Here is a 25,967-nt window from a genome sequence, read left to right as displayed (position 1 = left end):
TGTTTGTGCAAGAGAAATAAAAGCATGTGTATATTCAGATACTTGAATACATGAATACTCATATCAGCTTTATTTGTAATAGTCAAAAAAGCAAACAACCTAAATGTCTGTCAACAGTAAATGGGTACACTGTATCCACACAACAAACACTACTCAGCAATAAAAAGAAATGAACTATTTATACATGCTACAACGTGGATGAATCTCAAAATAATTACCCCTGATCCTCACAAAAGAGTGCATACTCTGTGTTCTCATTTACATTAAATGTGAAAAATAAGCAAGCAGATTCTTGTTCGCCTAGGGACTGGAAGATAGAGTGCGGTGGGTGGAAGGGATTAATGAAAACATTGTGAGTAAACTTTTGGGGGTGACATATTTATTATCATGATGGTGTTGATAATTCCTTGGGTGTATGCAGAAGTAAAAACTTATCAAATTATATATTTTAAGTATATGCCATTTTTTGTATGTCAATTATACTTTCATACAGTTGATAAAAAAATAGTAAGTTTAACCCACTAATGTGTATTTACTCTCACTGGTTTAAACGTGCTTTTTAAAAAAAAAATTATATTTATTTATTTATTTATGGCTGCGTTGGGTCTTCATTGCTGCGCGCGGGCTTTCTCTAGTTGTGGCGAGCAGGGGCTGCTCGTTGTTGCAATGCGCGGGCTTCTCATTGCAGTGGCTTCTCTTGTTGCAGAGCACGGGCTCTAGGCGCAGGGGCTTCAGTAGTTGTGGCTAGCGGTCTCAGGAGCGCAGGCCCAGTAGCTGTGGTGCACAGGCTCAGTTGCTCCATGACATGTGAAATCTTCCCGGACCAGGGCTCGAACCCGTATCCCCTGAATTGGCAGGCGGACTCTCAACCTCTGCACCACCAGGGAAACCCTAAATGTGCTTTTGAAGAGTATCTGGTTAACACTTTCTGATAGTTTAAGTTGATGATTAAGTGTTTTTCATATTTGAATGTTTTTAGACATTAAATGTTATGCAGAGGCTTAAAACGACACCATTGGAGAACCAAAATTTCATGAGAAATACTGTGAAATAAAGCAAGATTAATTATTAAATCAAAACTTTCTCCACATGACATTGTAGAAGGTACAGTGTAATATCATGCTTTTTACTAGGGTTGAAGACTTCCACATTTATTCATTTGTTCCTCAAGTAGTTCTGTATTAAGTCCCTTTTGTTTACTGAATACATAAAGAGAAAAAAAAAGAAATCACAAAAAAAAGAACTGACTGCCAGAGGGGTTCATGTTTTAGTTGAGAAGATGAAATTAATATACATAAATTAGTAGCAATTTAAGAAAGCCATTGATTGAGACCAAGAGTACGGTGCTTGAAGTTTGTTTCCTGTAATACTTACCTTTTCAGGCATTCATTGAGAGCTCCAAACTTCTGCAGGAGATAATGGCATTTTCTCACGTTTCATGTCTTTACATTAATCTTTCATGTGCGCACATTTTATCACGAACCACCTCTCTCTATTTTAGTAATTACATCTAAGGATTATAAGGGAATTTCTTCTGCGTTAATCCTCCTTTTTAACTTATCTACCCGAGACCTGACTTGATAAATCACTAATGCCATTGCTGGCCTCATCACCCTCTCTTGAAATGATAGCAGCAACATTTAGAACTATTACCATTTTTTCTAGACGTTACCTCTCCAGCTGTGAAGATTTTCCTTATGACTCATGGGACACTTGGAAACTGAAGGTTCTTTCTGGAGAAGCACTTACCTTTTCTCCTGCTCTTATTTGGAGTGGCTTTACAGTGACCATTTTTCATGGTATATGTCGTTAACATATTTACCTTCCTTCCGTCGTATTTCATCCTTGAGTATTACAGCTCTGTGTAGTCAGGGCCAGAGGAGCCGCTGGGTGCCTGTCTCTGGCTCCCAGGCCAACTGGGTGAGAAGGAAGCGTCTGTATTTACATCTTGTTATCGCTCAGGGCCCCCTGAGGTGCCACCTATGCTTGCTTGCGTTGTGCAGCTGCTCAGCAGATTTCTGGACGGCCCACTTGTCCCATAGATTGTATACGTGTATGTGTCTGTGTGCCAGCTGTGGGCAGAATTTCTAGAAGGCAGTTGGCCTGTTGTGTCTGAAGCCTCATTTTTTTTTTTTAAACATCTTTATTGGAGTATAATTGCTTTACAATGCTGTGTTAGTTTCTGCTGTATAACAAAGTGAATCAGCTATACATACACATATATCCGCATATCTCCTCCCTCTTGCGTCTCCCTCCCACCCTCCCTACCCCACCCCTCTAGGTGGTCACAAAGCACCGAGCTGATCTCCCTGTGCTGTGCAGCTGTGAAGCCTCATTTTTGAAATCCTTTCTCTGTCCCCAACTCAGGACCCCTTTTTTACCCCTTTTCAGGTTCACAGTTTTTGTGCTTTGTTCTCCTTATTAAAACCTGCTCTTAGGAAAAAAAAAAACCAAGCCGTCTTATCAGCTCCATTTAATGTGAGTTTAAGCCAACTTTCCTTTGATGTATTTGCATTTTAAAGTCTTATTTCTGAGTGTGGTGTGCAAGCTTTTCAAGTGTTTCTCAAGTGTTCTGTCTTCTATCATCTTTAGAGAAAGAAACCATTTCAACCTAATTTCTTATACTTAGACACAAGCTGTGAAGCAAAGTGATGTTTCTCTTTCAAGGGATGGTATCATGTGCATCTTAAATACATAGACAATTGAAACTACTGTGCTACAAATGGCGTGAAGGACCTCTGACCTCCCAGTAACCCAGAGTTACATGGCTCTGGACTTAGGATGTTATTGTGCCCTTAAATCCTTACTCCAGCCCCTGAGAAGCAGATAACAGCAGTGATGGTGCTGCCCGTGGGGCCAGCCATAAACCACAGCTGGGAGTCCTGGTAACCAGAACTCTCATAATCAACCATGCTTTTTGCTAATGCCACATTGTTTTTGCATCTTGTGTGGGGATGATGTTGTTTTTGAGGCCCAGCAGCATTTTCTGATTTTATGCCAACTGTTCTGTTGTCAGCTGCCAAGACTCCTCCTGAACCATGTACCATGTATCCTTCCTCCTCTAGAAATTGAAGGGAAATCGCCTTCTTGCCGTCACAACATGGTTGCAGCCCCGAAGCCAGATTGTTTGCACTTGGCATCCAACGAGGATTATTTGTTTCCTTCCTTGCAAGGCTTTGGGTATTCAATGCTGTAGTCAAGACATGCATTCTCCTTCCCCCCATACTCTCTCAATTTCAGATACCCAACGTGGAATTCCTGTCAGAAGTCTTTTCAGAGTGGCTCTCCAAAGCTTCGAGGATGTTCTGAATTATAAGAATTCACCAGACTCAAGCTGTAGTGAAGATGCCAGTCTGTCTGCTGTGAGCAGGATTGATTTTAGGGCATCTCTGAAGCTTTTTGTTTTATTCTACTCAGAGCCAAGAGAATGTCTCTTGAGGACAGTGAAATATGCCCTGGCACATTTCTCCTAAGCACATTTATATTTCAGCATGAAAGAGCCCCCTAAGCGTGCTAAGAATTTATCTAGTGAAGGTTGCAATTTCTCAAGTCCCTTGTAAAGTCACTACTGTTTTTTTTTTTTTCCGGTACGCGGGCCTCTCACTGCTGTGGCCTCTCCCGTTGCGGAGCACAGGCTCCGGACGCGCAGGCTCAGCGGCCATGGCTCACGGGCCCAACTGCTCCATGGCATGTGGGATCTTCCCGTACCGGGGCACGAACCCGCGTCCCCTGCATCGGCAGGTGGACTCTCAACCACTGCCCCACCAGGGAAGCCCTTTTTTTTTTTAAGTCACTACTGTTGATTTGACCTCTGGGATAATACACATCTTACAGATTATCAGTGTACACCTTTTTTCATCAGGGTAGAACCCTACTTAGATGTAATTACTGATGTGTATGAGTGCATGTTATCGTAGCTTTTTTCTCTCCTAGATAATAGGAGAGAAGTCATAGCACCTTAGAAGGTGCTATTTTAGTTTTGTAGTAGACATTCTGTTATTCACCACTCCTAACTAGTCACCAGAAGAGGTGAGGTTTTGTTTTTTCATTTATTTAATTATTTCACTCTTAAAATTTTTAACCATTTTGTAAGGAAATCTTTCTAGAATATATTGAATACTTTTCAACTTTTTAGACCAGAAACACTCAATGTAATTTGATGACTTTTTTTGGATGACTCAGATCATTAATTACTGACAGCAGCTTTCCCCAAATTGGTGTCAGCGGAATAGTTATCTACTGCATAGTAATAGGTGTCTTTGAAAAACAGTGCTCTGTGATCAAATAAATTGGGTAAATACTGGGTAAACAAAATGAAGTAATTTTCTTTTCAGAATTACTCAGAGCTTTTACCATGTTCATGTATATTTTAAGTCTCCACGGAGAGTTAGAGAATGGAGCTTTTCTCAAATATAATGAACCAGAGAACCCGCTTTGTGTTAGATTGTTGTAGTTCCTGAAGAAAATCTTTAGAAAATTTGGGGAAAATGCTGCTTTAGTGTGATAAGTCTCTAGGACTGTCAGTATATATGGGATTATTTGCCTCTATATTGAATGACTCAAATTACTGCTGGATTTTTTTTTTTTTTTTGCGGTACACGGGCCTCTCACCCCTGCGCCTCCCCCTTTGCGGAGCACAGGCTCCGGAAGCACAGGCTCAGCGGACATGGCTCATGGGCCCAGCCGCTTCGCAACATGTGGGATCTTCCCGGACCGGGGCACGAACCCGCGTCCCCTGCATCGGCAGGCGGACTCTCAACCACTGCACCACCAGGGAAGCCTGCTGCTGGATTTTTATGTCTCCTTTTAAATTACATTTTCTGTACATTCTTGGTTTTTACCATTTTCAGTTGTCACTGTGAGTGTTCTGACCTCTCCTAAATGCCGGATCCCTGCCTCTCCCCTCCCATCAGTTATGATTGGGGCACCCATATCATTGGTTATTCAAACTGGAATACTTTTGGAAGTGAAAGGGAACTCTTAATAGTTATACAGGGACAGTAGCTGTAAACTGACTCTCCAGGGCAAACCAAGATTGTTATGGCTAACACAAAATTAAGACAAACTAACCTAATTAAACAATAGAGAGGTTTTACTGGCTCATGTAACTGAAAAATCTCAGAGGCTGAGCTGGCGTCTGTTGTGGCTTGGTCAGAGATCTGGCTTCATTTTCCTGGCTCTAAGTATACGGTTTATCCTTGCACTGGCCTGCATCATGGTGCAAAATAACTGCAGTTTTTTCAGGTTTTACTTCTGGCCGTCTGTGTTGCATAGTTTGCCATCAGAAAAGAAGAGCATCTTCGCCCAGAATTATTAGTAGAAATCCTGAGCTTTGTGCTGATTGGACAAACTCCTGAACCAATCCCCAAGCAATTCTAAGTGCTTATTGGTTTGGATATGATGCAGCAATTAGTGTGGAAGGGAGATGGGAAATTCTGATATTACCATGGTTATCAGAGAATATCCCTGGAGGGAGGACTGAATCCCACCTAGATAGAACGGCTGGTACACATTGGAGGCTGGATAGAATGGATGTTGGGGAGATGTTTCTACTATATGTCCCTCCTTATTTGTTTCTCCAATTCTGTAAGAGATTTCAGATATCTAAGTTTATTAGAATTTTCTGTAAAATAATAAGATGGGCCCCAAAGGCCCTCCTGTAATGAATGTGCGTGAGTACTGGATTTGTCACATGTATTTGGGCTGTTCAGAGGCTTTTTTTGCTTTCTTCGTAATTCTCAGTTGTTTTCCAGGTAGGTAGATGGAGTAATTAGGAAGGATTTGGTCAGTAAATTACTGAGAAAATATTAAGAGTACATCCCCTAATCAGATTGTTTTTGACCATTTTATTCACACGTAATATATTTTCATCATTAAAAATATAACAAAGATAAGCAACTTGAAGATCATAAAAAACATTTGGAATCCCATTGCTCTGACTTAAAAACAAGAATAATTTTTGACCTCCTTCTGAAACAAATATGCCTATTTTTATGTAAACTTTTGTGTATGGAAATGGAAGGTCTCCCGTGTCTTTGAAAATCAGAAAAAGCAATCATTATTCTGTGCTGCACCTGGTATTTTCTTTCCCCAACAAATGTTACCCAAATTACATTATGTGGTAATTTATAAGGTTACCTGACTAATGCTTTAGCTACCTGTTTTCCCTTCTATGAAATGTAGATTGAAAAATAATAGATTTTCTCACAAAGGTGAAAAAATGTTTCTCTTAGACATAAATTATTTTCTATTTACAAAGCTGTTACATTTATTCAGCATACCTCAAAGGAAGATTGTTTTCCAAAATGATTGTTTCGAGACACACATTTCTTCAACATTCCGTCAGAGCCCCATAAGGAATTTGATGCACATTTCTTTCTTTAAAATTTTTTTGCGGTACGTGGGCTCCAGGTCCTGCTTCTACCCCTTCACCTTACCATCCCTGAGTCTCAGCTTCCTCTCTGCAAAATGAGGATAATGCCATTTACACTTAAAGCGTTGTTTCAAGAATTAGATAGAACATGGCGTATAAAGCTCTTGCCCCACATTAGGGACATGGTAAATATGTTAATTGCTCTTCATGGGCAGGTCCCAAGTGAGAAGTTGGAAGGCATTTTGGAGGTCTTCTGGTCCAACCTCCCGCCAATGCAAAAATCTGTCCTGGAGCACGTCTGATTGATGGGTCTTCAGGCTCTTATTAAATAAGCCAGGGGGCCCCCACTGCTTCAGAAGGTAACCTACATACGTTTTTGGTCAGCTCTAATTCTTTTTTTCTTTTTTTTTCTATGGTACGCGGGCCTCTCACCTCCGCGGCCTCTCCCGTTGCAGAGCACAGGCTCTGGACGCGCAGGCTCAGTGGCCGTGGCCCACGGGCCCAGCTGTTCCGCGGCATGCGGGATCCGCCCTGACCGGGGCACGAACCCATGTCCCCTGCATCGGCAGGCGGACTCTTAACCACTGCGCCACCAGGGAAGCCCCACACCCATTCTTTACATACAGTTTATGACTGCTTTTGTGCTACAACAGCACAGTTGAGTAATTGCAACAGACGCTGTGGTGTTTATAAAATAAACTATTTACTTTCTGGCCCTTTACAGAAAAATTTTGCTGACCCCTGGTCTGGTGGGTAAGGTAGGTATTAAATTCTTGAACGCATCACTAAATATGTCATTGCACATTTCTGTAATGCAGAGCGCTAGGAAAGAGATAACAGGGAGAACCTAATTTAGGTTGGACAGTAACTCCTCCCTGAGAGAATACACTGAAGCCCTGAAGGACAAAAAAAGAGCCAGAAGATTGTGAGGGTGTGAGGAACAGATAGGCAGAGGGACAGCTCACAGGAAGTCCTGCAGAAGGAAGAGGGCTTGGCATAAATAAAGCACTAAAAGGCGATTGTGGCTGGAACCGAGTGAGTGAAGGTAGGTGGTTTGAGGTTCAGCTAGGCAGGGGCCAGATCAGGCAGGGCCTTCTGAGAATCCTGTTCTTTCCCTAAGGGCACTAGGACATTATTGAAAGGTTTTAAATCGATTTGCATTTTAAAGCAATTACGTGGACATGGAGAGAAGTGGTTGGATTAGCTCTTTGGTGGACCAGTTGCTTTGGTGGGTGAGTAAAGGGGAGTAAGGAATCTGGGATGATTCCCAGTCATCTGATGTAAGCAACTGGGTGAATGAAGTTGCCATTTATAAGTTGGGGAATTCTGGAGGGGAAGCAGGTTTGGTGCGAACTGGTAGTGATTTGAGTTTTGGAGAAGTTTAGTTTGAGATGCCAGTGAGATATCTAAGTAGAAATGTCAAGAAGACAGTTGGATGCACTAATGTGGAGCCTAGAGGAAAGATATGGGTAGTTATTATAGTTTGGATGCCGTCAGCATTTGAGGTTCTTTGAAGTCGTGTTGGTGGGTGAGATTGCCTGGGGACGTGAGTACGGGGTGGAGGGTCGGGAGAGGGCTAGGCTCAAGTCCCAGGGGCTCCGACATTGATTATTTGGGTGGAGAAGGAGAGGGAACCTCCAATGAAGAGGAGGAGCCAGGGGAGTAGGAATGACCTAGGAGAATTGGCATCCTTCTGCTAAGCAGAGAGAGTGTTTCAAGAAGGTGGGCAAGGGGCTTCCCTGGTGGCACAGTGGTTGAGAGTCCGCCTGCCGATGCAGGGGACATGGGTTCGTGCCTCGGTCCGGGAAGATCCCACATGCCGTGGAGCGGCTGGGCCCGTGAGCCATGGCCACTGAGCCTGCACGTCCAGAGCCTGTGCTCCGCAAAGGGAGAGGCCGCAACAGTGAGAGGCCCGCGTACCGCAAAAAAAAAAAAAGAAGGTGGGCAGGTTTCTATGCCCCGTAGCACTGTTGCTGATTGTTAGGCGGAGACTGTGCATCCTTCAGGTTGCAGACATGATGAACACTGGTGACCTTAGCAAGAGCAGGCTCAGCTAAGTGGTGAGGGCAGAAGCCAGATTAGGATAGGCTGAGAGGTACATGAGTAGGAAGGGAGGATAAAGAGACATTTTTCCAAGTTGTTAAGCTGCGAAGGAAAGGAGAGAGAAGATAGCTGCTAGGGAGGTAGTGGAGATGCAGACAAGAAGTTGTATTTGTTTCTAAGATGTTGAGCCTCAATGGGAAGGAAAGAGTAGGGTGGGGAGGGTGAAGAGACAGCAGAGTAAAGGGTACCAGATGAAGCCTCTGATATTCCTAGAGGGGAGGGAACCTGAGCCCCCAGGGGAGGACTGGCTTTCCATAGGAGGAAGGACACTCTCTCCATCGTAACAGAAAGGAGAGTGGACAGGAGGGATGCAGGTGCAGGTAGGTTTGCCCATGTGCTGGCAGGAAGTTGCAGGAATGTCCATGAGTGGCTTCTGTCTTGAGCTACCAACCTGGAAGTATAGTAGACTGTGGGCAGTGAATAAGATATCTGGATTAGTGACTTCAATTTTGGTGCCCAGGAGGTGGCTAGTGAAGTTGAAGAGGTCAAGGAATCGAGATACCAGTGTATTAGGTCACACAGGATGATAGAAAGATTTGGGGTGAGACAAGACCTTAAAGGAGTCCTTAAAGCTTCAGTGATGGAGGTGAGTTGATAGAAAAAAGAAAGAGTGGAAAGACGATCTGTACCTTAGAGGAACAGTGACCTAGGAAGACCAGACTCCCAATACTGGCCCTAGGTAAGGTCTGAGAGCCTAGGCAGGTGTGGCAGACCTGAATCCTCTGGAGATAGCCAGGTTTCAGTTAAGGTAAGGAGGTGAAGGCAAGGAAGTGAAAATGGCTGTTCAGAAAAGAGGCTGAGGATGTGGCGGTTCAGTGGTCTCTAGAGTTCCAGAGGCCACATTTGAGGATGTAGGAGGGTGGGATGCGTGGTCACTGGCAGGGCAGAGAGCGTCTGTTGAGTCACTGGGGAGATGATAGCTGTGGTGGTCTGCACCACTAGAGGCTCCAGTGAAATATGCCTCCCTGTGTCAGGTCCTTACACAATCCCCTTCCCTTGAATTTGGGGAGTCTGAGTCTGTGACTTGCTTTAACCAACAGAACGTGGCATTAGTGAGGCAGTGCCAGTTCTAGGACTAAGCTTCTGCTCTCCTGAAAGCCCTCAGACACCATTAAAGGAATCTGGCTTCCCTGCTGGAGAGACCATATGGAAAGGCCACGTGGAGAGGGAGAACCCTTAATCCTACATGGGGAGAGAAGGGGAGAGGGGAGGGAGGAGAGGAGAGGCCCAGGTCATGTTAGCTGAGCCCAGCCCTCGGCCAGTCTGCCAGCTGAATGCAGCCACCTGGTGACTACTAGCAAGGTCAACAGAAGAACTGTCCAGCTAAGCTTAGCCTAAACTGCACAGTAATGAGAAAAAAAAGATTATTTTAGTCCCTAAGTTTTGGGCTGGTTTGTTAGCAGCAGCAGATAACTGAAGTGGTGTTTGAGTGCAGAGGCCTGCGTTTAGGAGGTAACCAAGGAAAGCAGAGAATGTAAGGCATCCTAGTGGATTTGGTTTTGATTTTCCCCCAGAAGTAGGACATAACACGATTCAGCTGTGGCCTGCACCACAGGCTCAGGAGTTGCGGTATGGAGCCTACATTCCCTGTTTCTGCACTCAGCTCTTGCTGCCAGGTTAGTTACAATGAGGTGAACACACCACCACTACTAGCCTGTGCTACCAAAGGTTTTTCTTCTGGCTGATGTCTTTTCCTTCAGTCCTTTTTCGCCTCTGGTTTTGAAACTCCTTAACATTCTTAGCACCTTCCCCAGGTATATTCTAGCTTGTCAATGGCTTTCTTAAATATGGTACCCATAACTGAATTCGTCAATTCCTGGTATTGTTATGGCTTTCATAATAGAAAGGGACTGTCACATTTTCTTGCTTTAGGCGCTTTTCTTTTAACATGTAAATTTCAGATTGCTTTAGCTTTTGGGGGAAACTGTAACACTGTTGACTTATATTTTGCTTGAAGGCAACTGAAACACCTATATCATTGTCGTTGTTGTTGTCTTCTTTTCTTAACACAAATGGCTATTAGGTCAAATCTTATGTTTGTGCAGTCAATTTTTTGAACCTAGGAATGGAGGATTAAATTTAATTGGCCGTGTTTTGGCTCATTCATCTAATCTGTGGTCACCATTTTGAATACTTTTTTTTTTTTTGCCCTTTTATATTACCTGTACTCTTAGCTTTGCATTATGCACGAGTTTAAGTACATATACTTTTTTATCCTCGTCGGAATCACTGATGAAAACTATGCAGAAGGAAGGTTCGGAGACAGTGCTGTGGTGTACCCATGGAAACTTTGTCTAGGTTGACACCAGATAACTGAAAAACACCCTTTGAGGTGGTGGTTCAGTGTGCCTCCTCGGCGTTTGTTACTCCTCTCCCTTTAGTAAAAGCTCAGTGGGGAGGTTATTTGAAAGTCGAAAGAGAAGTGTCATGAGAAGGGTATGATGAGCACTTTTGAAATTCTCTTCTTAGTGATAGATCTTGATATTGGTTCCTCAACTAGAATTTCTCTAGGATGGACTCAAAGTTTAGTCTAAAGTCTTTTTAAAAAGGTAGCATTCGGTTTTCCCCAATTCCAGATCTGTCCTTTAGGTGCACATCCGGGATGTACAGCCTTCTCAGAAGCCTTCCTTGAGTCCTGTATCTGTCTTGGCTGAGGATACACAGATTGTAGTCTATTTCAGTCAGATGTTGAGGAGCCATGAAGGACTTTCACACCATTGATCCATCCATCTGTGGTCAGTCTTTAATTCACAAGCGGAAACATTTTGGGCCAACTATAATGCAGCATGAATCACAAGCTGTTAATGTTTCTAAAGAGTCTGTGCGTATAAAACCATTCTGAGAATGATGGTAGGTAAGAATATGCTCTTTGTGGGTTAAATTCCAATCCTCAATTATATAAAACAAAAGTAGTGTGTTCTAGCTATTTTGACTTTTAACAGCACCAGATATGTCCCACATAGCTTTTAGATGAGCTGTGTATGTGCCCTCTTGTCAAAGTTAAGTGAAAGATAAGCATCTTCCTCCATGCTGTTAGCAAGGCAGGTGAATCCAGGGGCTGATTACTCTCAAAAAGAAAGCTAAGTAATTCCCTTTGTCAAAGTCTTCGGCAATTAGAGTTATAATATCAAATAAATTACTTTTTTGCTTGATTCTCATGGGAAACAGTTTGTAGCTAATTCAGTGGAGGGACACAACAGGATGCAGTTTTTAAAAATAGAAATCTTGATTAAAGTAGCCAGCTGGTAGTTCCTGCTCTTAAAATATTTCAGACCAAAGTCATTGCTATCTGTTTTATGATAAAAAAAAACTCTAGTGTCTCAGCTGCTTAGGCCCTTGAAACATGTGCACAATGAATTCCTGAACCACATTTTATCTCCGGTTTGCAGGTTTTCTTCTAGGCCACCTTTGTGTCAAGGTGAAATGACTTTTTTTCTTGGAGACGGGAAGGGGTCAGGTTCTTTAATTTTTATAACTATATTGCATGCACATATTTGTTAGTGAAAGCATATAGATTTTTTCTTTTTTAAATAGTTAATAAGGACAGCCTAGCAACTTGGAGAGTACTCTTCTAGAATCTTTTGTTATTAATTACAAAATTGACAGCATCTGTAGTTTCTTGAGCACTTACTATTTGAACGCTAGCTAGGTGCTAGAACTTTATGTATGCTATGTGTGTTATTTCACACATAGCCCCATAAGAGGTTGGTGTTATCATTGGTGCTTTACAGGCAGGAAAATTGAGGCTTAGGGATATGAAGTAACTTGTTCAAGGTCACATATCTAGTAGGTTGTAGTGCTGGAGTTCAGATCCCATCCTCTCTGCCTCCAGAGTCTGAGCTCATAACCAGTGTGGCAAACTGCTGTTTTATCTGCTCTGATTGGATGTGTCTTTTATTGTACAATTAAATCAAATTCCTTTTTTGAAAGTAAGCAGAATGTAAATAATAATGTATTGAGTGGCCTTCTGTTAAAATGAATTCCTAGTCTTATTTTTGGCAATTTTTAATATAAATTTATTTATTAACATCTTTACTGGAGTATAATTGCTTTAGAATGTTGTGTTACTTTCTGCTGTATAACAAAGTGAATCAGCTATATGTATACATATATCCCCATGTCCCCTCCCTTTTGCATCTCCCTCCCACCGTCCTTATCCCACCCCTCTAGGTGGTCACAAAGCACCAAGCTGATCTCCCTGTGCCATGCAGCTGCTTCCCACTAGCTATCTATTTTACATTTGGTAGTGTATATATGTCCATGCCACTCTCTCACTTTGTCCCAGCTTACCCTTCCCCCTCCCCATGTCCTCAAGTCCATTCTGTACGTCTGTGTCTTTACTCCTGTCCTGCCCCTAGGTTCATCAGAACCATTTTTTATTTTGGATTCCATATATATGTGTTAACATATGGTATTTGTTTTTCTCTTTCTGACTTAATTCACTCTGTATGATGGACTCTAGGTCCATCCACCTCACTACAAATAGCTCAATTTTGTTTCTTTTTATGGCTAACATTCCATTGTATGTATGTGCCGCATCTTCTTTATCCATTCATCTTTCGATGGACACTTAGGTTACTTCCATGTCCAGGCTATTGTAAATAGTGCTGCAGTGAACATTGTGTTACATGACCCTTTTTGACTTATGGTTTTCTCAGGGTATATGCCCAGTAGTGGGATTGCCGGGTCGTATGGTAGTCCTATTTTTAGTTTTTTAAGGAACCTCCATACTGTTCTCCGTAGTGGCCGTACCAATTTACATTCCCACCAACCGTGCAAGAGGGTTCCCTTTTCTCCACACCCTCTCCAGCATTTATTGTTTGTAGATTTTTTGTTGATGGCCATTCTGACTGGTGCGAGGTGATACCTCATTCTAGTTTTGATTTGCATTTCTCTAATGATTAGTGATGTTGAGCATCCTTTCATGTGTTTGTTGGTAATCTGTATATCTTCTTTGGAGAAATGTCTATTTAGGTCTTCTGATCATTTTTGGATTGGGTTGTTTGTTTTTTTGATATTGAGCTGCATGAGCTGCTTGTATATTTTGGAGATTAATGCTTTGTCAGCTGCTTTGTTTGCAAATAGTTTCTCCCATTCTGAAGGTTGCCTTTTCGTCTTTTCTATGATTTCCTTTGCTGTGTAAAAGCTTTTAAGTTTCATTAGGTCCCATTTGTTTATTTTTGTTTTTATTTCCATTTCTCTAGGAAGTGGGTCACAGAGGATCTTACTGTGATTTATGTCATAGAGTGTTCTGCCTATGTTTTCCTCTAAGAGTTTTATAGTGTCTGGCCTTACATTTAGGTCTTTAATACATTTTTAGTTTATTTTTGTGTATGGTGTTAGGGTGTGTTCTAATTTCATTCTTTTACATGTAGCTGTCCAGTTTTCCCAGCACCACTTATTGAAGAGGCTGTCTTTTCTCCTTTGTATACTCTTGCCTCCTTTATCAAAGATAAGGTGACCATATGGGCTTGGGTTTATCTCTGGGCTTTCTATCCTGTTCCATTGATCTATATTTCTGTTTTTGTGCCAGTACCGTACTGTCTTGATTACTGTAGGTTTGTAGTATAGTCTGAAGTCCAGGAGCCTGATTCCTTTAGCTCAGTTTTTCTTTCTTAAGATTGTTTTGGCTCTTCGGGGTCTTTTGTGTTTCCATACACATTTTGAAATTTTTGGTTCTAGTTCTGTGAAAAATGCCAGTGGTAGTTTGATAGGGATTGCATTGAATCTGCAGATTGCTTTGGGTAGTATAGTCATTTTCACAAAGTTGATTCTTCCAAACCAAGAACATGATATATCTCTCCATCTGTTTGTATCATCTTTAATTTCTTTCATCAGTGTCTTATAGTTTTCTGTATACAGGTCTTTTGTCTCCTTAGGTAGGTTTACTCCTAGGTATTTTATTCTTTTTGTTGCAGTGGTGAATGGGAGTGTTTCCTTAATTTCTGTTTCAGATTTTTCATCATTAGTGTATAAGAATGCGAGAGATTTCTGTGCATTACTTTTGTATCCTGCTACTCTACCAAATTCATTGATTAGCTCTAGTAGTTTTCTGGTAGCATCTTTAGTATTCCCTATGTATAGTATCATGTCATCTGCAAACAGTGACAGTTCTACTTCTTCCTTTCTGGTTTGGATTTCTTTTATTTCTTTTGCTTCTCTGATTGCTGTCTCTAAAACTTCCAAAACTATGTTTAATAATAGTGGGGAGAGTGGGCAGCCTTGTCTTGTTCCTGATCTTAGAGGAAATGGTTTCAGTTTTTCGCCATTGAGAATGATGTTTCCTGTAGGTTTGTCATATATGGCCTTTATTATGTTGAGCTAGGTTCCTTTTATGCCTGTTTTCTGGAGAGTTTTTATCATAAATGGGTGTTCAATTTTGTTGAAAGATTTTTCTGCATCTATTGAGATGATCATATGGTTTTTCTCCTTCAGTTTGTTAATATGGTTTATCACATTGATTGATTTGCGTATATTGAAGAATCCTTGCATTCTTGGGATAAACCCCACTTGATCATGGTGTATGATCCTTTTAATGTGCTGTTGGATTCTGTTTGCTAGTATTTTGTTGAGGATTTTTGCATCTATGTTCATCAGAGATATTGGTCTGCAGTTTTCTTTTTTTGTGACATCTTTGTCTGGTTTTGGTATCAGGGTGATGGTGGCCTCGTAGAATGAGTTTGGGAGTGTTCCTCCCTCTGCTGTTTTTTGGAAGAGTTTGAGAAGGATAGGTGTTAGCTCTTCTCTAAATGTTTGATAGAATTTGACTGTGAAGCCATCTGGTCCTGGGCTTTTGTTTGTTGGAAGATTTTTAATCACAGTTTCAATTTCAGTGCTTATGAGTAGTCTGTTTATATTTTCTGTTTCTTCCTGGTTCAGTCTTGGAAGGTTGTTCTTTTCTAAGAATTTGTCCATTTCTTCCAGGTTGTCCATTTTATTGGCATATAGTTGCTTGTAGTAATCTCTCATGATCCTTTGTACTTCTGCAGTGTCAATTGTTACTTTTCCTTTTTCATTTCTAATTATGTTGATTTGAGTCTTCTCCCTTTTTTTCTTGATGAGTCTGGCTAATGGTTTATCAATTTTGTTTATCTTCTCGAAGAACCAGCTTTTAGTTTAATTGATCTGTGCTATTGTTTCTGTCATTTCTTTTTCATTTACCTTTGATCTGGTCTTTATGATTTCTTTCCTTCTGCTAACTTTGGGGTTTTTTTGTTCTTTTTTCTCTAATTGTTTTAGATGTAAGTTTGGGTTTTTTATTTGAGGTGTTTCTTGTTTCTTGAGTTATGATTGTATTGCTGTAAACTTCTGTCTTAGAGCTGCTTTAGCTGCTTCCCATAGGTTTTGGGTGGTTGTGTTTTCACTGTCATTTGTTTCTAGGTACTTTTTGTTATCCTCTTTGACTTCTTCAGTGATCTCTTGGTTATTTACTAGCATATTGTTTAGCCTCCATGTGTTTGTATTTTTTACAGTTTTTTTCCTGTAATTGATATCTAGTCTCATAACCTTGTGGTTGGAAAAGATACTTGATGTGATTTCAGTTTTCTTAAATTTACCAAGGCTTGATTTGTGACCCAAGATATGGTGTATCCTGGAGAATGTTCCGTGAGCACTTGAGAAGAAACTGTATTCTGTTGTTTTTGGATGGAATGTCTATAAATATCAATTAAGTCTATCTTGTTTAATGTATCATTTAAAGCTTGTGTTTCCTTATTTATTTTCATTTTGAATGATGTGTCCATTGGTGAAAGTGGGGTGTTAAAGTCCCCTACTATGATTATGTTACTGTCGATTTCCCATTTTATGGCTGTTAGCATTTGCCTTGTGTATTGAAGTGCTCCTATGTTGGGTGCATAAATATTTACAGTTGTTATAGCTTCTTCTTGGATTGATCCCTTGATCATTATGTACTGTCCTTCTTTGTCTCTTATAATAGTCTTTATTTTAAAGTCTATTTTGTCTGATAAGAGAATTGCAACTCCAGCTTTCTTTTGATTTCCATTTGCATGGAATATCTTTTTCCATCCCTTCACTTTCAGTCTGTATGTTTCACTAGGTCTGAAGTGCATCTCTTTTAGCCAGCATATGTATAGGTCTTGTTTTTGTATCCATTCAGCAAGCCTGTGTCTTTTGGTTGGAGCATTTAATCCATTTACATTTAAGGTAATTATTGGTATGTATGTTCCTATCACCATTTTCTGAATTGTTTTGGGTTTGTTACTGTAGGTCTTTTCCTTCTCTGTGTTTCCTGCCTAGAAAGGTTCCTTTAGCATTTGTTGTAGAGCTGGTTTGGTGGTGCTGAATTCTCTTACCTTTTGCTTGTCTGTAAAGGTTTTAATTTCTCTGTTGTATCTGAATGAGATCCTTGCTGGGTAGAGTAATATTGGTTGTAGGTTTTTCCCTTTCATCACTTTAAATACGTCCCGCCACTCCCTTCTGGCTTGCAGAGTTTCTACTGAAAGATCAGCTTTTAACCTTATGGGGATTCCCTTGTATGTTATTTGTTGCTTTTCCCTTGGTGCTTTCAATTTGTTTTTCTTTGTATTTAATTCTTGATAGTTTGATTCATATGTGTCTTGGTGTGTTTCTCTTTGGGTTTTTCCTGTATGGTACTCTCTGTGCTTCCTGGACTTGATTATTTCTTTTCCCATGTTAGGGAAGTTTTCCACTCTAATGTCTTCCAATATTTTCTGAGACCCTTTCTTTTTCTCTTCTTCTGGGACCCCTATAATTCGAATGTTGGTGCGTTTAATGTTGTCCCAGAGTTCTCTGAGACTGTCCTCAATTCTTTTCATTCTTTTTTCTTTATTCTGCTCCTTGGCAGTTCTTTCCACCATTTTATCTTCCAGCTCACTTATCCATTCCTCTGCCTCAGTTTTTCTGTTATTGATTCCTTCTAGAGTATTTTTAATTTCAGTAATTGTGTTGTTCATCACTGATGGTTTGCTCTTTAGTTCTTCTAGATCCTTGTGAATGTTTCTTGTATCTTCTCCATGCTGTTTCTGAGATTTTGGATCATTTTGACTATCATTGCTCTGAATTCTTTTCCAGGTAGCTTGCCTATTTCGTCTTCATTTATTTGTCTTGTAGGTTTTTACCTTGCTCCTTCGTCTGTAGCACAGTTTTTTGTCGTTTGATTTTTTTGTTTTTGATGGGTGGTGCTGTATTCCTGTCTTACTGGTTGTTTGGCCTGAGACGTCCAGCACTGGAGTTTGCAGGCAGTTGGATAGAGCTGGGTCTTGGTGCTGAGATGAAGACCTCTGCGAGGCCTCACTCCGATTGATATTTCCTGGGGTCTGAGGTTCTCTGTTAGTCCAGCGGTTTGGACTCGGAGCTCCCACTGCAGGAGCTTGGGCCCGACCTCCGGCCAGGGAACCAAGATCCCGCAAGCCTGTCGCTGGGGGTTCCTCCCGTCCCCTTAGTTGTCCGTGGTCCCCCACCAGTGCCTGGTAGGTGCCGTAGTTGTGAGGAGACGCAAATTCCGCATCTTCTTAGTATGCCATCTCCTTAATATTTGAACTTTTAACACCTCAGTACCTAGTTTTTGCACTGATAACTTCTGGAATAGGGTAGGCTTCAGGTTCAAGGCAGTAGAGTGTGGTGCTGGAGGTGAGCTTCCAGGAGCATTCTCAGTAGAAGAACGTAAGGTTGGAGATCGTCCCCAAATCCGTGTCATCCTCCCCAACCCTTACGCGGCTGAGGGTGGACAGTCCAGAAGTGGGGACTCGGCTCGTCTGCCCTAGGGCATAGTGGGGGGGACCTTCATGGACTCTGAGGGCGAGGTGAGGATCACCGCTGGATGGGAAGGGGTGGACTTACGATGCATGATTTAGGAACTCTAATATCAATATTTATATGCAATATGGTGAATAAACTTGAGACTTGCTTATCCGAACTCCACATTTCCCCCCCCCAAAGATTTGGCTATTTCTGCAGATTTTCTTTTACTTTTTAAAAATTTCATTTTTTATGTGTGTAAAGCTGTACTCTGAACATTAATGAAGCAATATCCCTTATCCTCCCCTTTCTCTACCACACATATGAAGAGGCAGTGGATGTTGTCAGCATTTAGACTGGTGGTATCTTTTCAATGAATATGGAAGGACTTGATGATATTCTGTCATTTTTCAAAAAGAAAAGTTAAAATACATGCGTGTTATCCTACGTCACAGAATCCTTTAATATGATTGATTCCTTCTGAAGCTGTATACAGTGCGGATGTTTTATTCATGAATTGTTATTTCTGCAAAGACTCGGTGGGTTCCTATTTCATTTTACTTGGCTGAATATGCCATGATTTGGTTTTTTGTTTAAACGTATCCTTACATAGGCAGTGTTATTTCTGAGATGTTAATGCACATCGTAGCACTGGAACACAGCTGTTTGTAAAACTTAATGATGTTGACTGAAGTTAAATCCCCATGAGTTTATAGTATAGATTTCAAAGGCATTGATTGTGCAAGAAAATTCTATCTTTGATTTATGTGGCAAAACTGCTATTATACCATGACCTTAATTTTCCTGTGGTGACAGGGGTGTTGGTGGGGAAGACATTGAAAAGAAAATATGTGACTAGTAATAGTAACAAGAGGAACAAGGGGTCCCCGTGGAGTGAATGCATCTGTCTAATAAGCTTTTAATCACTGTATATTTATGAAAATAATTACATGCCTAAGTCTAGACACCAATACCATCTTTGCTCATTGCTCTTCTCTCATTTGCCTCACATTGTTTTTTTGGGGGGGAGGGGTACATCTTTGCATTGCTGTCTGCTCATATAAGAAATGCAGTGGGTTATTAAAAAGTATAAAAGAGGAAGATAGGTTGTTTCTACTGGTCACACATATTTTGGATATTACTTTTCTGAATAAATGCTGAATAGATTTCCTCTCCCATATAAATCTTGTTGCTCTGAATTTTGCAAGATACAGGCATCCCTCAGAGCTATTACATGTTCAGTTCTAGACCACCAGAGCAAAGTGAATACTGCAGTAAAGCTAGTCACGTGGATTTTTTGTTTCACAATCCATATAAAAGTTACACTATTACTGTATTCTCTTAAGTGTGCAATAACATTATGTCTAAAAAAACAATGTATATACCTTAATTTAAAAATACTTTATTGCTAAAAAATGCTAACCATCATCTGAGCCTTTGGAGAGTCATAATCTTTTTGCCTCCATGTTCATGGCTGCTGACTGATCAGGGTGGTGGTTGCTGAAGGTTGGGGTGGCTGTAACAATTTAAAAAATATATATAAATTTATTTATTTATTTTTGGCTGCATTGGGTCTTCGTTGCTGTGTGCGGCTTTCTCTAGTTGTGGCAAGCAGGGGCTACTCTTTGCTGCAGTGTGCGGGCTTTTCATTGCAGTGGCTTCTCTTGTTGCGGAGCACGGGCTCTAGGCGTGCGGGCTTCAATAGTTGTGGCTCGCGGGCTTATAGTTGTGGCTCGTGGGCTCAGTAGTTGCGGCACATGGGCTTAGTTGCTCCGCGACATGTGGAATCTTCCCAGACCAGGGATCAAACCCATGTCCCCTGTGTTGGCAGGTGGGTTCTTAACCACTGCACCACCAGGGAAGTCTTAGACCACATATTCTTAAACCAGTCATCTGTTGTCCTTTGTGTGTGACAACAGGAGGAAAATCATAGTTACCTAGTTAGTAATGTGAGGTGTTTTTTGACCCCTCCGGTGGCCTATCACAACCATGTTTTCCCTACTTGGGCTTTATTTCCCATTATGGACGTTAAAAGGAAATCGTAAAGGTCAGCACTGGTTGCCCTAGCCTGATCCTAGCTCGGGATTCCTAGGAACTAGAGGAAACATTCTCCTTGCATGTTCTTGGCTTTACAAACCAAGGCCAACAGTTTGTCTTTATGAAGTTTCTCATGGTAAATGGGAAAACAACACACACACAAACAAACAAAAGCCCTTTTTGGTTTACTTACTACTTAGCTCTGCTTTGGACCAGATTATTTCCTCTCTTCCTCTCTTTGGAGCTTGCTCCTGTCTGTCTTTAGGTTGTGCCAGCCAGCATCCTCTTAGATGCACCTGAAAGTCTCCTCAGATGCAGGCTGGCAGTGTAGCTTTTTTTTTTAACGTCAGTGCCTACATGACTGGACACAGGCAGTGGTGGGGAAGTGACTTGTGACTTGCTTTTGGTCCTTGTATTTTTTTCTGACTTGTTTATGGATGCCTCTTTCTATTCTTTTTTTTCATATATGCTTATCCTTAGCGTATCAGGTCATTAGAAAACCTGGCACCATTTTCCCCTCCAAAATGTATTAAAAGTGACTGTGCTCCCTAATCCTCACCTTTGGAAAGCCATGGAACTGGCATGTGGATGTGAGGCTTAAAGGTCAGGGGAAATGGGGTTTTAAGGTAGTCCTGCCTCACCAGGCAGGTTAGATGCCTGGGTTCCCTTTCTGTACTTGGTCTGAGAAAGTCATATTAAATGTGACATAAATCACTGGTCTTTATTGTTGGCGCACTTGTTGAGGATGCTGCCTTTAGAATTTTCCTTGCTGTGTTTAAATGTTGATCTACCTGCGGTTAGATCAAAACATTTACTAACTGTGTGACCATGGACAAGTTGCATAATCTTTTTGTGTGACAGCTTCCGTAGCTGGGTTTAATAATAAGTACCTAACTCCCAGGGAGGTCAGGAGGAGCATCTTCATCTGGGTGGTTGTCTTGGACACTGCCAGGCACACAGTGTTCAGGAAGTGATTGGTGCCATCATACAGCAACAGCAAAAGATGGAGTTCCACTCTGGAGTTAGGCTCCGCATTTGAATCCTGGCTCTGCTATTTCTAGTCTTGGGATCGTGGCTTTATGTTCCTTGGCTGCAAAATTTCCATGCACATGATGCTTCCCTCGTAAGATTTTTGTGAGGACTTACTTCAAGAAATCATCCAAGTGAAGTGCTTATAGCACAGTGCCTGGTTGATAGTAAGCACTCAATAAAGTCAAGTAATATTATCATTGTAGTGAATTTCTGATAATTCCCTGACTGTCTTTATATTTCAGGACTTTTCAACTCATAGTGTTTGAGTTGTCAACATTATGTTTATGATGGCCAAAGATGTTATCGCCAGGCTGCTTCCTCTCTACCCTGCAAATTCAGATTAGATGTAGAAGAAGGGATGGAAACTTGGTTTCTGAAATACCTGAGTTTGTTTTCTGAGGTACCGTTTGACTTTATAAAGCGAAGAGAGCAGCAAGCGGTTAAGAATATTTCCCCACATCCTACTTAGGAAAAGACTGCTTTGGTCAGATGTTTATAAGAAAGTAAAAAATTCTTACTTTCATACTTCCTGCCCACAGTGATGAAAATAAATTGATATTTTATTTGTCTTCTTTTGAAGTTAATGCAACAAGGCTAGCTTATGACCTTTAAAAAATGCTCCCATGGTTTCATTTGAAGACAGCTTTTCCCCATTGCTTTTAATCCTTTGATAATATATTAAATTCATCTCTCTTTCCGGTATGTGCACATTTCAAATGTTTGTACATGACTGTGTCCTATCTTAGATAAAGCTTGACCAAATTAGTCATATATTCTACATTCATTCAGTTTTCTCAAAGCTGAGTTTCATTCCCAGTTCTATGATATTTTTATTCCTCCCCTTTAAGCTTAAAAATTATTTGTAGTAGGTTCTGCTGTCAGGCAGTGCTCAACATTTATCTCGTGTGTTTTCATGCGGTGTCCTAGAAAGGATATTTCCTTGTCTCTCTCTTTCTTTCATTTCCATCCAACGAGAGTGTCCTGGGTAGATCACCTTTCAACATATTATATTCTCTGCATAGCCAGGCTTGTTGGTTTTGTAACAGTAGACCTTTATCCTATTCATGGACTGCCTTCTAAACTGGGTCCTCATCAAGTTCTGAGAGGTATAGTTTTGCCCACTGAACAATTTCTTAATTTAGTCCAACTCACTTTGCCATCCAGGTGATTTTCCAGATTAAGAATCTTGACTCTTGCAGCTGCTAAGTGCTAAGGATGACTTTTACAACTGGGGCTTGTTTAGTAAGAATGTAGTATCCACAGTATACTGTGTAACTGAAAGACAGCATGTAGCTGGCTAATGCTTCTCAGCCAATTAAGACCTTTTCCATGTAGCACTGTGCTCCTCTTACAGTAGGTTGGATAATGGCCACCTGAAGATATCAAGTCCTACTTTCTGTACTTTGTAAATGTTACTCTCTTTAGATAAAGCGCCTGTAGGTGTAATTACATTAAGGATTTTGAGATGGGGAGATTATCCTGGATATCCAGGTGAACGCTGTTTGCCCTCACAAGTGTCCTTATGACCGAGGGTAGAGGGCAGTCACAGAGAGAAGGTGACAGGAAGGTGGAGGCAGAGATTAGAATGATGCAGCCCCAAGCCTGGAAACGCCAGGACAGCCACTTGGAGCTGGCAGAGGCGAGGAAAGACTCTCCCCTGGAGCCTCTGGAGGGGGCGTGGCCCTGCTGGATTTCAGCCTTCCGGCCTGCAGAACTGTGAGAGGAAAACTTTCTGTTGTTTTAAAAGGGCAATTTTGTGGTGATTTGTTACAGCAGCTTCAGGAATCTAATGTCCATCTATTCTTCTCTCAATATGTTCATTCCCAAATAGATGAGGGAAAGAGAGGAAAAATGATAGGGATGATCATTTTTGAGGTGTCGGTCTTTATTACAGAATTAGTGGTAGGGAACTACATACTCAGGAAGTTAATTAGACTCATACTGCTGTAAATAACACAACATAATAATCAAAGTACAGCATATTTTTCTGTCTTTAGCATTGGATTGCCACTTAGAATGTGAAACTGTTCAAGCACGTTGGTATTGTCCCGTTTGGGGCAGAAAGCAGGGGCAAGAGGAGGAAAAGAGGGTGAGATGATACCTAAATTACTGAATGGTGGTGCTTCCACTTACATTTTGCTTTTCTTTAAGTTGTGCATTTAGGAGTGTAGCACAGTTCCTTAAGGGGGAAATAAGGCAGGTGCTGCCTTTCCAGACCACGGCTGCCATGTCCTTCTAGGATGTAGTACACAGAGGGACCTGTCATCTGCTGGTACTTAGCTAGGGAGAGTACAAAGCAAATGGTTAAGGAGAAACCAAGGTGCTGATGGGCAGGGTGGAGGCGTCAGTGATGGCAGGCTCTCTCTTCCCCAAACATCCTTCCCTGATGGCAGAAAGGCAACTGTAGCTCTGATTTAACCCTGATCAGGACAAAGGACTTCTTGTTTTAGAGATGTCTCTGTAGTTAAACATTAAAGGAAAAGGAAAGAAAGGAAAGGCAAAAGAAACTAATTAAAAAAAAAGCGAAGTAGAAAACCATGATTCTGGTACAGTTCCACAGGAAAAGGGTCTGTCTGGGTTCTCTTAAAAAGGTTTGCATGACTACCTAAAAATGAGAACAGAAACTAGGTACACATACTATGTCCTGAGTCATGAACCCAATTATTCATAGATGGCTGTAGTAATAAAAGAAAATAGTTGTTTCTTTAAACCAGTTAGAGAATTTTAATTTACTTTGTTGTATGAATTGACTTGTGAAAAAGGCCAGTATCATCTTCTGTTTAGCACCTCGGAGGACAGAACCTTCGTGAGGTTGCAAGTTTAGGAGGTTTGCTAAACAAACGTGGGATAATGCACTGCACCAGGCTTCTCTGTTCCAGTCCGTCCTGTTACTGGTGTGCAGCATTTACCAGTTATTCTACTGGTATAATCTGTGGCAGTTTTTCATTTACATTCTTTGTAATATTTAGGTCAGTGAATTTCAACGTGAAGATTTCCTGATATAAACGCTTTGCTTCAGGTTGTCTTCAAGTGTTGACAGATCGTACAATTTACAAACACCGTTTTGAGTAGCAAAAAAACAATCGTACTGCAGTTGTTTTGAATAAGGAGTGCTGGTTGCATTTATCATTGCTCTAATAATAGTGAAAGTACTACATATGGTTCAATTGAGTTTGAATCCGATACTGTTCATTTAATGTGCAGGACTTAGGTGATTCTAAACCTCACATTTCTCTCTTGATTTGTAACTTGCTACATATTTTCCTCAGGGTATTTTCCCCTGATCTCATGTGCAAAACTCTCTGTCTTGGGTTGAATTCAGCTTTACTTTACATCTGGGCAAACATACTCTTCTATCCAGGTAGGATATTGTACAAACGGCCGGCAGGGACAGGGGACCTACTAGGTGTGAGATGCCTGATTAGCTCATAGAGTCTCTGCGATGGGAAGTAGGAGCCAGAATGGTTGGTTGTGTGGACTTGTGAAAAGTGCAGGGTTGGTCTGAGAGGGTCACAAACCCCCAGGCAGGTGAGGTAATAACGAGTGGGGCCTTCCGGGATTCCTGGGGGACCTGTCGGCTCTGGTCTCTGGTTATCATTTAGGAATGCAAGGCCAGAATTGCTAGGACTTCTCTCTCAAGAGAGACCACAGATGGGGTTTTTGGGTAATATCCTGATTATTCAGTTTGAGTAATTAATTGAAAATTCTTAAACAAACAAACAAACCCGAGGATTATGCTGTGTGGGCCAAATAAAGCATGCCTGGGTCTGTGAGCCTGTGACCTCTGGTCAACACTGATCGACTGATTGGAGTTCTCCAGCCCCAGAGTCTTACAGAAAATATTTATTGCCTCGCATCTGCTGCCTCTGTCTCCTCCATGACTGCAGATGTATCGTGATTATTTTTTTCCTCTCTTTTCACTCCTGGAGCCTGTGCAAGAGAATTTAAATAGCTCACCAGCCCTCAGTATAATTTATGTTGGGAAATAGTGGTGGAGAGTTGGCTCTTTTAAAGCAAAGAGCTGAGCTAGAGCAAAATCTGAAGAGGTAATCAGAACTCATTTCAAAAATCTCCGGTAGGAACAGCTAGGATAAGCAAGTAAAGTAAGAAGGAGAGAGACTGGATTAGCCAGGAAGCATTTTTACAGAGATACATGTTCAGGCAATGTGACATCAGTGCTAAATGAAGATGGTTCCAGAAATATGGGAAGTCTGATTTCTGTCCTTTAGGGTAGAGTTTGCCGAACACCCAGTTAAATTTGAATTTCAGATAAACAACAAATAATGTTTTAGTATAAATACGTCCTCTGCAATATTTTAAAAAATATAAGTATGCCCCAAATATTGCAAGGGTCACAGTTGTCCTAAAACATTTTTTGTTGTTTATATAAAATTCAAATCGAACTTGGCATCTTGTTTTTGTGTTGTTTGTATTTGTTAAATCTGGCAACCCTATATTATGAGCCTGGGCAAAATTCAGAGTCTAGGGCAGAATACCTGAAATTTATAAGCCAAAAGATAGTGAAGAATTCCCACAAATTCTTTCAGTAGTATTTGGATTGATTGTCTGATGTTGAATTGTCCTCATGAACTTGCTGAATTTTAAAATAACCTTTACTAGAATTGCTGCAGGCAAGGAGATAGACTGATCTATGTGTGTGCAGAGCTATCATGGAAGTTTATAGGAGAATACAATTCAGCTGCTT

The sequence above is a fragment of the Monodon monoceros genome, unplaced genomic scaffold (assembly GCF_005190385.1).
Source record: "Monodon monoceros isolate NGI ecotype Baffin Bay Population unplaced genomic scaffold, NGI_Narwhal_1 Super_Scaffold_6, whole genome shotgun sequence".
In the NCBI taxonomy this organism is placed as follows: domain Eukaryota; kingdom Metazoa; phylum Chordata; class Mammalia; order Artiodactyla; family Monodontidae; genus Monodon; species Monodon monoceros.
The sequence above is the reverse complement of the archived record's forward strand: the minus strand, read 5'-3'. Positions refer to the sequence as shown.